Source organism: Brassica napus, chromosome C7 (assembly GCF_020379485.1).
Source record: "Brassica napus cultivar Da-Ae chromosome C7, Da-Ae, whole genome shotgun sequence".
Lineage (NCBI taxonomy): Eukaryota > Viridiplantae > Streptophyta > Magnoliopsida > Brassicales > Brassicaceae > Brassica > Brassica napus.
The window spans coordinates 48,380,144-48,392,178 of NC_063450.1; the positions used below are offsets into that span (position 1 = coordinate 48,380,144).

Here is a 12,035-nt window from a genome sequence, read left to right on the forward strand (position 1 = left end):
ACAGTTTTTCTATCTTCGGATCAGCTGTAGCTGCATTGGTGACGGTGAAACATCAATATCAACCTAAAAGTGCACAAAGCCATTCATTATCCTCTTTATATAATACTCTTTCCGTTTCTGAATACGTGTCACTTTGACACTTTTTACACAGACTAAAAAAGTATCGGAAATATATGTAAGTTGTTATGAATTACATTTTTCTGACCAATAGTATTTGAGATAAATAAAATTATTTATAAAACCAATGCACATTATAATTAATTTTCGGCTGAAAGTAAATATAATTTGTATTGGAATTGTAAAGTGACACTTTTTGTGTAACAAGAAATAAAAGTTTTTTTTTTTTTGACAAATCAAGAAATAAAAAGTTAGCATGACGCTTATTATGAAAAGAGGAGGTAGTAATCCTTACTATTGAACAAACAAAAGTTATCTTTAGTTTCTGAATAGACAAAAGTATCAATGTACATTTCTCTGTGCCCACTGTGGTTCCTCTGCTTGACCATCATAACCTTGGTCTCGTCATCAGCATCAACAAGATGGTGGTATGATGATCATCTCTCATTGAGAGAGATTAACGCCCAAGAAAATTTTAGTTTCCCAAAAGACTTCCTCTTTGGCACTGCCTCTTCTGCTTACCAGGTCTGTAAATCTTCTTTCTTTTACTTCAATCCGCAGTAAAACAATCTTCACTTTTAACATGTGCTCCCATGGTATGTTCAGTATGAAGGAGCTTACTTAGCCGACGGCAAAACCCTAAGCAATTGGGACGTCTTCACAAGTATCCCGGTAAAATCGTAAGAACCATTTGTGAATAGTGATCTAAGCTAAAAATGAAAAAAAATGTTTCAAAATTGTAGGGTTTTGTTGCCATTCTTGTTGCTCAAGTTACTTGATATGTCGATTTGCATAGGGAAAATCGCAGATGGATCCCATGGAAAAGTCGCTGTTGATCATTACCATCTATATCCGGTAAGTTAATTGTAAATCTACACATTTATACAAATATCTAAGTAACCGTCTACAAAACAAAGCTGTGGCATTTTATTTCAACAGGAAGACTTAGATCTGATGAAAGACCTTGGAGTCAATAGCTATCGATTTTCTTTATCATGGGCTCGGATTCTTCCAAGTGAGATTCTTGTTTTCTTGATTTATGACTCTCTTCATCGAACTCAGAATCCTTTTTGTGTTTGCAGATGGAAGGTTTGGAGATGTGAACATGGAAGGTATTGATCATCACAACAGAATGATCAATGCTATTTTAGAAAAAGGTAGTAACTGATAAAAATGTCTCACGACCAAAGAAAAATATCAAACTTAAAAAAAAATAAAAACAAAAATAATAATAAAAAAACACCAAACTTAGCTCCAAATCATTCTCAGGGATGGAGCCATTTATCACTTTGACACATTATATGACATTCCTCAAGAACTCGAGCTTAGATATGGAAGTTGGCTTGACCCCCAAGTCCGGTTAGTTAGCATATACACATGCATGTCACACGTTGGCGTAGATACGTTAACTGATACATTAAAACGTAATTAATGTTCTTTCAGGGAAGATTTCGAACATTACGCAGAGATTTGCTTCCGACACTTTGGGAACAGAGTTAAGTTCTGGACTACCTTAAACGAACCAAACGTTCAAGTGATTTTGGGTTACCGGAAAGGGACTTACCCGCCATCACGTTGTTCCAAGACTTTCGCAAACTGTACACGTGGTGGTTCCGACATAGAGCCACTTGTCGCTGCTCACAACATTATCCGTTCACATCTAGCCGCAGTCAATTTATACCGGACGAAATTTCAGGTGAATCAAGATCATTACCGTATCGGAATTTTCAAGTATTAAGGACAATGTCACACATAAGTTAAAAGAGATCTCAATTAATAGAGAAGACCAATACACTTATCACCACTTGCATAATGAGAACCCGAGCCAAAAACAACTTCCAAGTTTCAACCTAAGATTCTATCCAACTTTTGATGTTATACTTTGTCTGTAATATCAAAAACGGTTTTTTAACTCGAATTGGTTTCATTTTTATAGGAAGAACAAAGGGGAAAGATTGGTATTGTTATGAACACGATCTGGTTTGAACCGGTTAGTGATTCTTTAGCAGATAGATTAGCTGCTGAGAGAGCTCAAGCTTTCTACTTGACTTGGTAAGCCGGTTCAGTTTAAAGATTCCAATTCCCACCCAAACCTAACCGGAATTTTAGAACCGAAAGAGTGTGGAAATGTAGGTTCTTGGACCCGGTTGTGTTTGGAAGATATCCAAGAGAAATGAAAGATATTCTTGGAGAATATCTTCCTAAATTCACAAAGGATGGTTTTAAAAGCTCCAAGAATGGATTGGACTTCATTGGGATTAATCAGTACACAAGCAGATACGCTAAAGACTGTCTGCATACAGCATGTAAACCGGGCCAAGGAGGCTCCAGAGCTGAAGGTTTTGTCTATTCAAATGCTCTTAAAGACGGTTTACCGTTAGGAGAACCGGTATGTAGGCCAAACAATTCAAAATAAAACCTATTTCTGGACACAACTTTGAGTTTTTAGTGGCAATGATGCAGACCGGAGTAAACTGGTTTAAAGTGTACCCTCAAGGAATGGAAGAGATGTTGATGTATGCAACAGAACGGTACAGAAACATTCCATTGTACGTTACAGAAAATGGTAAGCATGCTGATCATGTGTCCAGATGAAACGTTCGTCTTAGTCTCCAATTTTTTTTAAAAGAATATACATAGATTGGTTGGCCTCAAATTATAATGTTTTACTAATATTATAATAAAATATTTATAGCTTCCAAAATATTACCGGCCATGTAAAGCATGTGCCCTAGTTTGTGCAGTCTTGGGTGGAATTTTGTAATCTTGAATCTCATCACTTTTGCAGGTTTTGGTGAGAACAATACAGGAGTATTGTTAAACGATTACCGGAGTGTGAAGTTTATGAGTAACTACTTAGATGCACTCAAAAGAGCCATGAGGTAATAATGATTCACCTCACGTATGTCTTGATTCTAAAACCTGAAAAGCTAATGGTGTGATAATAGGGCTGTCAATTGGTTGGGTACCCATGGGTGTGGTCCAATCCTGTGTTGGGCAGGTAATGGGTAAGTTTATGTATTTCATGGTCCAATTAGGCTGAACACCAAATTTGCCCATAGGCAAGTTGGGCCAATCCAATTGCATAATGAGTTAACCCATTACATTAAAAAAAATATGTTTTTTAATATTGGGGGAAAATTGAAAAATCAATTATACGATTCATCTGCGATTTTGTGACTTGATTTCTCCGGCCTGAACCAGATTTCTCCATTATATAAAGGACAATTCTCATAAATAGACAATTTTCAAGTTTTGATCATAAAAATAGATCACAAGGAGGAAAATGGCCAAAATATTTCAGTTAATAAGTAAAAGGACCTTAATAACCTAGATATATAAAAAAATTTAAAAAAATTAAAAATTAAAAAAATTAATTTTATATAGTTTTAGATTATATGTTTTCACATTCAAACTTTTTTATAATTTTTTTTAATATTTATTTTTTTATCAAATTTTCTTTTTGTAATTCGAAAATACTTTTTGAAACTATTTTTAAAATTTTTATTTTCAAATTTTTAATATTTATTTTTATTTTATAAAATTTTAAATCTCAATCCCAAATCCCCACCTCTTAACTCTAAATTCTAAGGTTTGGATTAGTTAACCCTAGGAGTATAAGTGTATATTTACCTCTTTAATGAAACATTTTGGTCATTTTTTAGAATATATATTTGTGACAGAAACTTTTTTAGTGATATCTTAGGGTATTTCCCTTATATAAAACATAGTTATAATTTTTTTTTACATAAAACAAAGAGTTATAATTTTTTCTTATATAAAACACAGAGTTATAATTTTTTTTACATTTTTTTTTATATAAAACACAGTTACCAAAAATTGAAGTCTATTAAATTTATTTTACATCATATTTGTATTCATAATTTTTCAATGACATTAAAATTGGACTTAAATTGAGTTTAAACAGATTTACTTATAATTGGGTGGGTTTGGGCTGTACAGCTAGGTGATGGGTGAAGTTGGGTTTGAGTGTTATTGACTGTGGGCTAAATATGGGTGTGAGTGTTTTGGGTCCAGAAAAATATATGCCCAACTAGACCCATCCATTTGGGTGTTGGGCCGCCCAGTTGACAACCCTATGTGATAACAGGAAGGGAGCAGATGTAAGAGGATACTTCACTTGGTCTTTACTTGACAACTTCGAGTGGATATCCGGTTATACCGTAAGGTTCGGTATGTACCACGTTGATTTCGATACTCTAGAGAGAACCCCGAGATTATCAGCTTCTTGGTACAAGAACTTCATTTTCAATCACATAGCTCAATCCAAAGATAATGAAGATGCATGAAACAAAAAAAGAAGGCCCATGTTGTTGTCTTTCTTGTTTGGTTCTTCAACAAAGCAGACAAATATAATGTAAACAAAGCCGTTTTATGAAAACAACTCCAATAAACAACAATTTCAATGTAAGAGAATACTGAAGAAAGATAGGCTCTCTCTCTCTCTCTCTCTCTCTCTCTCTCTCTCTCTCTCTCCCTAATCTCTCTCTCTAAAAGTCTCTTAACTCAAACGTCGGTCTCTGCTCCGGTGGCGCGCGTGGTCGCCGGCGTTACCTTCCTCTTCCTCTTCTCTTTTTGATTTGCTCCATTTCTCCTCTGTTCTGCTTGCCGTCAAGATGCTTGGATCTGTGGAACGAGCTCCGTCGTGGGATTCTCTAGTTTAGCTCCGGGGTGGACTAGATCCGTGCATGGAGTCATCCGTTCTGGAGATACAGTGAGGCGGTGGTGGTCCTAGGCGAGTGGAGTCGAATTTTTAGGGTTTCGTCCGGTGAGATCTGGTTTTCCATTTTAGCTCTCTCCGGCTGCGACAACGGCGCGTGGTGGTGGGTGTTCGGTCCTTGTCCACCGATCTAGTGAGAGGTAGTTCTATTCTCACTATGGTCTTGGGTAGGGAAGCTTTCCAGGTTTAGGTTTTGTGGCTTCCTTGGCGTCTTGGCGAGTCAGCCCTCTTCTCTGAAGTTAGGAGTGCTCTGGAGGTTCCCTCTCTCCTCGGAGACGCGTCCAGTCAGCGGTTTAACCACCGCGTGGTGGTGCTTCTGGCGTAAGCGTGTGGATCGTGGCGGAGCTATGGTTGACGTGGTCGTCTATGGCCACTGAGCAGCAGCTCTTGCGACTTCCCTCTCCCTCGATGTATCTCTCTGCCGGCTCTTATCCAGCTCCTCCTTTGAAGATTGAAGTTGTATCCGGCTTCGCTTCAACTGATGGCTGCTCCTGTTTTTAGAGGTGGTTGTTCCGTTAGTCACCGGCTCAGCTTAGAATTTTTTTTGAAGAAACTGTTGTCTGGTTCTCAGATGCGGCGTAAGGCGTGGTTATGGTTATGGTTGTATCGGGTGATCTCCGGTCGCCATTTTGTTCCCACGGTGACTCTTTGCGGTGGTCTAGCACATCCCAGTGCTGTTGGATGCTCCTGGTCTCCGCAGCAGTGTTAGTTCATTAACTCTTCTTTCAGGTATTGGAGCTATTCTGGAGTTGAGCAGCTGTTCTCTCGGACCCGTGTTTGTGTGTCTGTGTTTTGGTTGTGGTGAGGTCTTTTCTGTCTCCATTTGGGGCTTCGGAGGTCTCTTTACCCGTGTTTGTGTGTTCGTGTGTTGCGCTCGGTTGCTTTTGCGCTGAATAAATGCTCGGTCTGGTCGAAGCGGGTGTGCTTGGCCTCTGCCGTTGCTGTCTGATCGTGTGGGTGGATGCTTCTGAGGTCCATCGTGAGCTGTTCTTGTCTGAGCCAAATCATCAAGAACGGATCATCGGGGAGGTCAAAATTACCGGGTTCTGTCTCTCGCTATAACTGTGGCTCTTTCTTTTGCGGCAAGCGTTTGGTGCTGACTGAGTCGAGCCTCTGATTAGTGGCTCTGGTTTGTAGTGTCTGCCCCTTATTAGCCTAGTTCGAGTTTATGTTTCTGTTTAGGATTTTCTTTTTATTTTTCTGTTTCTTGTTAACCATTGTAATTCTGTCAAAAATTTTAAAACTGGTAATAATATCTTTACATTTTTACCAAAAAAAAAAACAATTTCAATGCTTATAACAAAAGTACTCTTGATGCATGAAATAAAAGTAATACACACATTGTTGCCTTTCTTGTTTGATTCTTCAACAAAGCACGAAAGTAGTCTAATATAAAGTTGTTTTGCGAAAACAAGTTTTAATAAAGAAGACATTTTAATTGTTTACTAGGTAATAACCCGCGCTTTGCGCATAATGAAATTTTTTTTTTTTTTACTTTTTAAGATAAGAAGACATTAGGTCTGTTTAATCTAGATATTGGTTCGGTTTTAGATTGTTTTTTTATATTTTTAATCTATTAAAATATAACTATCATTCTAGATCAATATTTATTCTGTTTATTCAGTTAAAATTGTTGAGGTTTTTAGATTTTTCAATGATAATTAAGAAGTAATTATTATTTGTTTGGTTTCATGTTATATGAATTTTAGACAGTCTTCATGTCAAACCAATGGTTTCATATTATAATCTCTAAATGCATGAAAAATAAAATGTAGATAATAATTGAAGAAAAATAAAAGAAAATTATTAAGACAAATAATTTCATTACAATTTGGTCTAGGGTAAATAGAAACATAACAAATAGAATATTTCAGCTTCCAAGAGAATTAGAATCCCCACTTGTAGTGAATATTTAGTTATATATGTGTTCACGTCAATGTGCGCATGTATGTTGCGTTGTGCAAAATATCCGTAAATTTTGATTTGATTTGTTATCTTTTTGATTCGAACAAAAAATCTGGATATCTGTAACTCTACAAAGAAAAGCAAATACCAATATGCAATATCCGTAAGAAACCGAAGCAAATCACAAATACTAATATTTTTAAAAATGGATATTCGACCTGATCCGTTATATGCTTATATATACATAAGTTATATAAATAATATATTCTATATAATTTTTACAATAGTTTTATATACTAAAATTATTAAATTAGGTATTAGTATTCAAAAAAGTAAATAAGTTTTTCAATTTTGTAATTAAATTTTATTATTTTATATTATTTTAAATTTCTTTATTTATTTTATGGATCGAAACCGGTTAAAAATCTATTTTTTCCGGGACACCGTATATCCGGATGGCTACAAATCGAATCGAATCGATTATTCCGACGAAACTGATTGGATCAGGAATACCACCAAAAACCCGGATATCCGATTCGTGTCCACTCTTACTTGTATGTTTATGTAAGAAATATATAAATGTGGTTGATAAATATATAAAGATACCATAGTTAATATTAAAATATATTTTTGTTCAAAGAACTTGCCTGTGAGTTTTATATTGAAAAAAAAACGTAAAATAATTTATAGTGTGAACCCATTTATGTAGAGTTTGGATGAGAAACTCTCTGTACACTGACACGTCAGCGTACGCGTTCTCAAATCGCTCTGAAACTGCCATGTGGCAAGTGTAATATGAACACATTAGATGACAATGGTTCTCCTTTAATATATGGGAGATAATAGGCATGAGCTTCGGATACCTCTTAGGGTTTGGTTCTGGATATTGGGGTTTGTTGAGATGAGGATGTAAGTTCTGTTCGGATTTTCTATATTTCGGGCCTGAGTTCTGTTCAGATTCTTTTGGATTCTAGTTGGACCCGGATCTAAAAAGCCATTTGACGCAGCTACTGGATGATCTCAACATATTCAGATAAGATGCGTGTTTTTGGAAGGAGAAAATTGTTAAATACAAGGTTTCAAATAACGCTGGAACTTGATAAAAACGTTTTCGTCCCGTACATTTCTTCCGATTTATCTCAGGATTCTACGTAGCCCTGGGCATTCAGATACCCTTTCGGGTTCGGGTCGGATCTTCCGGGTATCGGATTTTTCAGATTTTGAAAAATTGTCCCATTCGGATATTCTAAAAACTCGGGTCGGGTTCGAGTCGGATCCACTCGGTTCCGGGTGGGTATGGATATGAAAAAAAAGTCCGAAAAATATCGGATGTCTATTGTAACCGGATCGGATCCGGATAAAAAGATCCAAAGTAACCAAACTTCCTTGTTTTTGATCCAAATATCCAAACTTATATGACTACATAAGTAACTATAATAACTTGTAAAATGTTTAACATGAGTTAGAATGGAAGAAGAGAGCAAACATGCTAATATAAAGCCGAAAATGATATTACTAGTTGAAAAAAATACAACATTCTGTTTCCGATAACATAAACTAATAACAACAACATTTAGAGAAAATGTGTTCATGACACAAAACAAACAGAGAAACAAAGAGAACTACTGTCTCAGACCGAACATAAAAAAAACAAAAGCCTTCACCATCCAAACTTCATCAGAAAAAACTTCACCATCGACCAAACTTCAGCAGAAAAAACTTCACCACACTCCGAAATTATCCTTGAACGAAGAAAACAAACTTACGTTAGCAAATTAAATAAGCAATGATCAACTTCAAAGTTCATAGCAGAAACTATAAGTTGAGTTTACCTTGAAACCAAAGAACCAAACACAGGGACCAGACCACACACTTCCTTAGTCTTCTTGCAAGTTCAGATTATCATACTCTGACATAAATTAATATAATTAGCAAACAGCTAAAAAAATTTAACATATAAGATTAGAGAAGAAAAGTACCTTTCTTAAGCTTGTCTTCATACTCAAAGTCACTGAGAATTTGTTCCATTGTCACCAGCCTTGCATCACCACAACGAATGTCTGCCTTAAGCCATTGCTCAGAGCACATCAACACTTCAACCATGTAATGAGTAAGACAGCTCCTGTATGAATCAATGATACGACCAGACGTGCTAAAAGCACTCTCCGAAGCAACTGAAGAGACTTGCATTGCAAGTACATCTCTTGCAATTTCTGCAAGAACAGGGAACTTCAGAGCATTGAACTTCCACCAAGACAAAACATCGTACTCAACTCCTACAATGATTCTCGGATTGACTACACTCTCCCTTAGATAAGTATCCAACTCATCCTTAGATTCTCGATCTTCAATTTCTCCAACCAACTCCTCATACATGAAATCCATCCTTTCATACCCCATCTCGTTATTGATCAAATTGACTCTATCGAATAAAGCTTCTTGGCTACCAAAAGATGCAGCTGGAGTGGTTTGAGACGCTTGAACTGCTTCACCTCTGGCATACCGAGCACTGTACTCCTTAAACATGAACCGCAATACATCAATCAGTGACTGAAACATCTCCTTAGCTTCTGCACTATCTTTCCCATAGAGTTTCTCAAAACACATTTTTGCAAACTGCATTTTCTTCCTAGGATCAAAAACCGTTGCTACAATCAACATCTTGTTGATGTTTTTCATACCAGCCCAATACTTATCAAACTTCAGGAGCATGTCATCAGCCTTCATCTTCAATTCCGAGTCAACAGAATTACTCAACCCCATCAGATTCTTCTGGATTGTAACGATCTCGCCATAGCACTTGTAGGAGCTCAGAGAAGTGCTTGCAGACACTACCAATGTGGAGTTGTAGAAGATAATCAGAAACCTTACCAACCGCTCAATCGCATGCCAGTCAACCATAGCAGGAGGTCCAACCCGTTGTGCTCCACCATCAAACTCCATGAAGTAGTCGTTGTAAAGCTTGTCCTCTGCCTTCATCTTGTCAAAGGCTAACCTGAACTCAAGAGCTCTCGACAACATCAAGTAAGTAGAATTCCATCTAGTTTTAACATCCAGTGGCAAACTAACCCTAGTCATCTTTCCCGAATCAACCCGAAGCTCAAATGACCTTAATCTAGACGTACTAGACCTAACATACCCAACAGCATTACGAATTGCAGTGACATTACTATCCACTTCAGCCAAACCATCTTTAACAATCAAATTAATGATATGTGCTGCGCATCTCATATGCACAAACTCTCCATTCATAACAAACGCTTCATCTGACAATAAAGAGAATCTACTCTGAAACTTCCTAAGCGCAGAGGTGTTTGCAGTTGCATTATCAACCGTGATGCAGAAGATCTTCTCTATGCCCCATTCAGCCAAACAATCTAGAAGCACAGTCGAAATTGTCTGACCTTTGTGGTCTGTGATGTGCTTGAAACCGATGATCAACTTCTTTAGCTGCCAGGAATCATCCACAAAGTGAAGGGTTATTACCATATAACTCGCACCTACAGTTTCAAAAACGAGTTAGAAAAGTTGAAGAAGCTCACATATTGGAAAAAAATAATAATCTCGAAGTTTCAAAAACGAGTTTCAAACATTACCTGTTGTTTGAGCAACCCATATGTCAGTTGTAAGAGAGACTCGTTGCTTATTAGCCTTGAACCAAGATTTCAAAGCCGTTTTCCTTCTGACATACAACGATGTCCCTTGTTGCGGTCCTCCTAGAGCGTGGGTTGAAACCGATTATTTTGTTGCAGAAGTGCTTCCAAGCCATACTTTCAACAAATAAAAGTGGCATTTCCCCAATCACGAGCATCTCATTTGTTGCCTCTCTGACTTGAGCTTCAGAAACTTTTGTATCCGTCACAGCTCCATTGTCGGTAAGTTCTGTCTGATTCTTCTTTCGTGCTGCTTCCCATGCCAGATACTGCGTACAGGTTGTCAGATGCTTTACCAGGTTCGAAGTACCAGACTTTGAAGCACAAGCAAAACTCTTCTTGCAGTGGTGACAAACGCATCTGTCACGGTTTTCTTGAGTCCGAGTGTAATGCTCCCAGACATAAGACCTTGGGGTTAAAACCTTAGTGTCCTTTGTTGGCTGAGAAGCAGCTCCACTTGAACTCGCAAAAGTCTTCCTCTTTCCTCTGTTGTCAGGAGTGATGAGCTCGTCCTCTGTTTCTTCATGATCAGAGACTTTGTCTTTGCCATTGTTCTTTGGATTAACCGATGCTGAAGAATCCATCTGTCAGAAAAAACACAATCCATTTGTTAGCAATCAAATGAAAATAAGAACTTTGGTAATGAACAATCGATTGAGCAATCAATTAGGGTTTATTTTACCTTTGAGAAGGTTTTCGATTGATAAGAGTATGAACTCATGCAATCTTCAGTGTCCATATTTATAGGGACTCAAGATCGACCCTCGAGACGAGCATGCGGAGAGACTCTTCGATCTGAGGAGAAACGGCTACAGAGAGTAAAGTAGAGACTCTTCGTTCTTCTCCATCGGCTGAACCCGACACCCCTTGTTGAGTAATGAAGATGAATACTATTCACGAGGTAAATATCAGGTACTCAATTGGATCCCGGTTTAAATCCGAACCGATTCGCTACCCGTGAGTACCAGAGAAATGGCTCCATTCGGTTTATTTCTCATACCCAAAACCGTACCGAACCGGTTTTTTTGGCTCGGTTTCGGTTCGGTTCTTCGGAACCGGTTTTAATGCCCAGGACTAATTCTACGTGAAAGTGGAAAAAGAGGGGAGAGAGGAAAAACGCTCCATCTTCTTTATTGTTCTCCAACTAATTTTTTGCGCAATCTGACTGACGTCGGTGGGCTTCCTTAGCCTCGACGTCGGTCGGACCTGTTCCGACGTTCTTCTCTGGTGTGGTGATTCCGGCGTCGCGCCTTATTCTTAGGTGGTCGTCCGGCTCTTGTTTCCGGCGTTCGTGCCTTCTTTTACGGCGACGGACGACCGACTTTGCTTCTGCGTCACACTCTCCTTAGGTGCTGACGGCGGCTGTACTTAGAAATCTTCTTGGTTGTCTTCGATCTCTGACTCCTGTAATTCCTCTGTCTGATTAACTCTTCTTCTTCCATCCTGTGAAAATCGAAGAAGGATCGATTGTAATCGATTTGTATTTTTTATGAATCATAGATCTGGTAGTTTTGATTTGTGTGATGTGGCTTGGAGTGTGGGATGAGATCGCGACATCGGTCGATTGATGCTCTCTGAAAATTTCCAATACAGGTGTTGGAGGTCGTTCTTTGGTTGTG

The 12,035-nt window shown here is 37.9% G+C and overlaps 1 pseudogene; it reads left to right on the forward strand.

Moving 5' to 3' along the window:
- Positions 1-456: 456 nt before the first annotated feature.
- On the forward strand, positions 457-6,914 carry LOC106420940 (annotated as a pseudogene).
- The last annotated feature ends 5,121 nt before the right edge of the window (positions 6,915-12,035 follow it).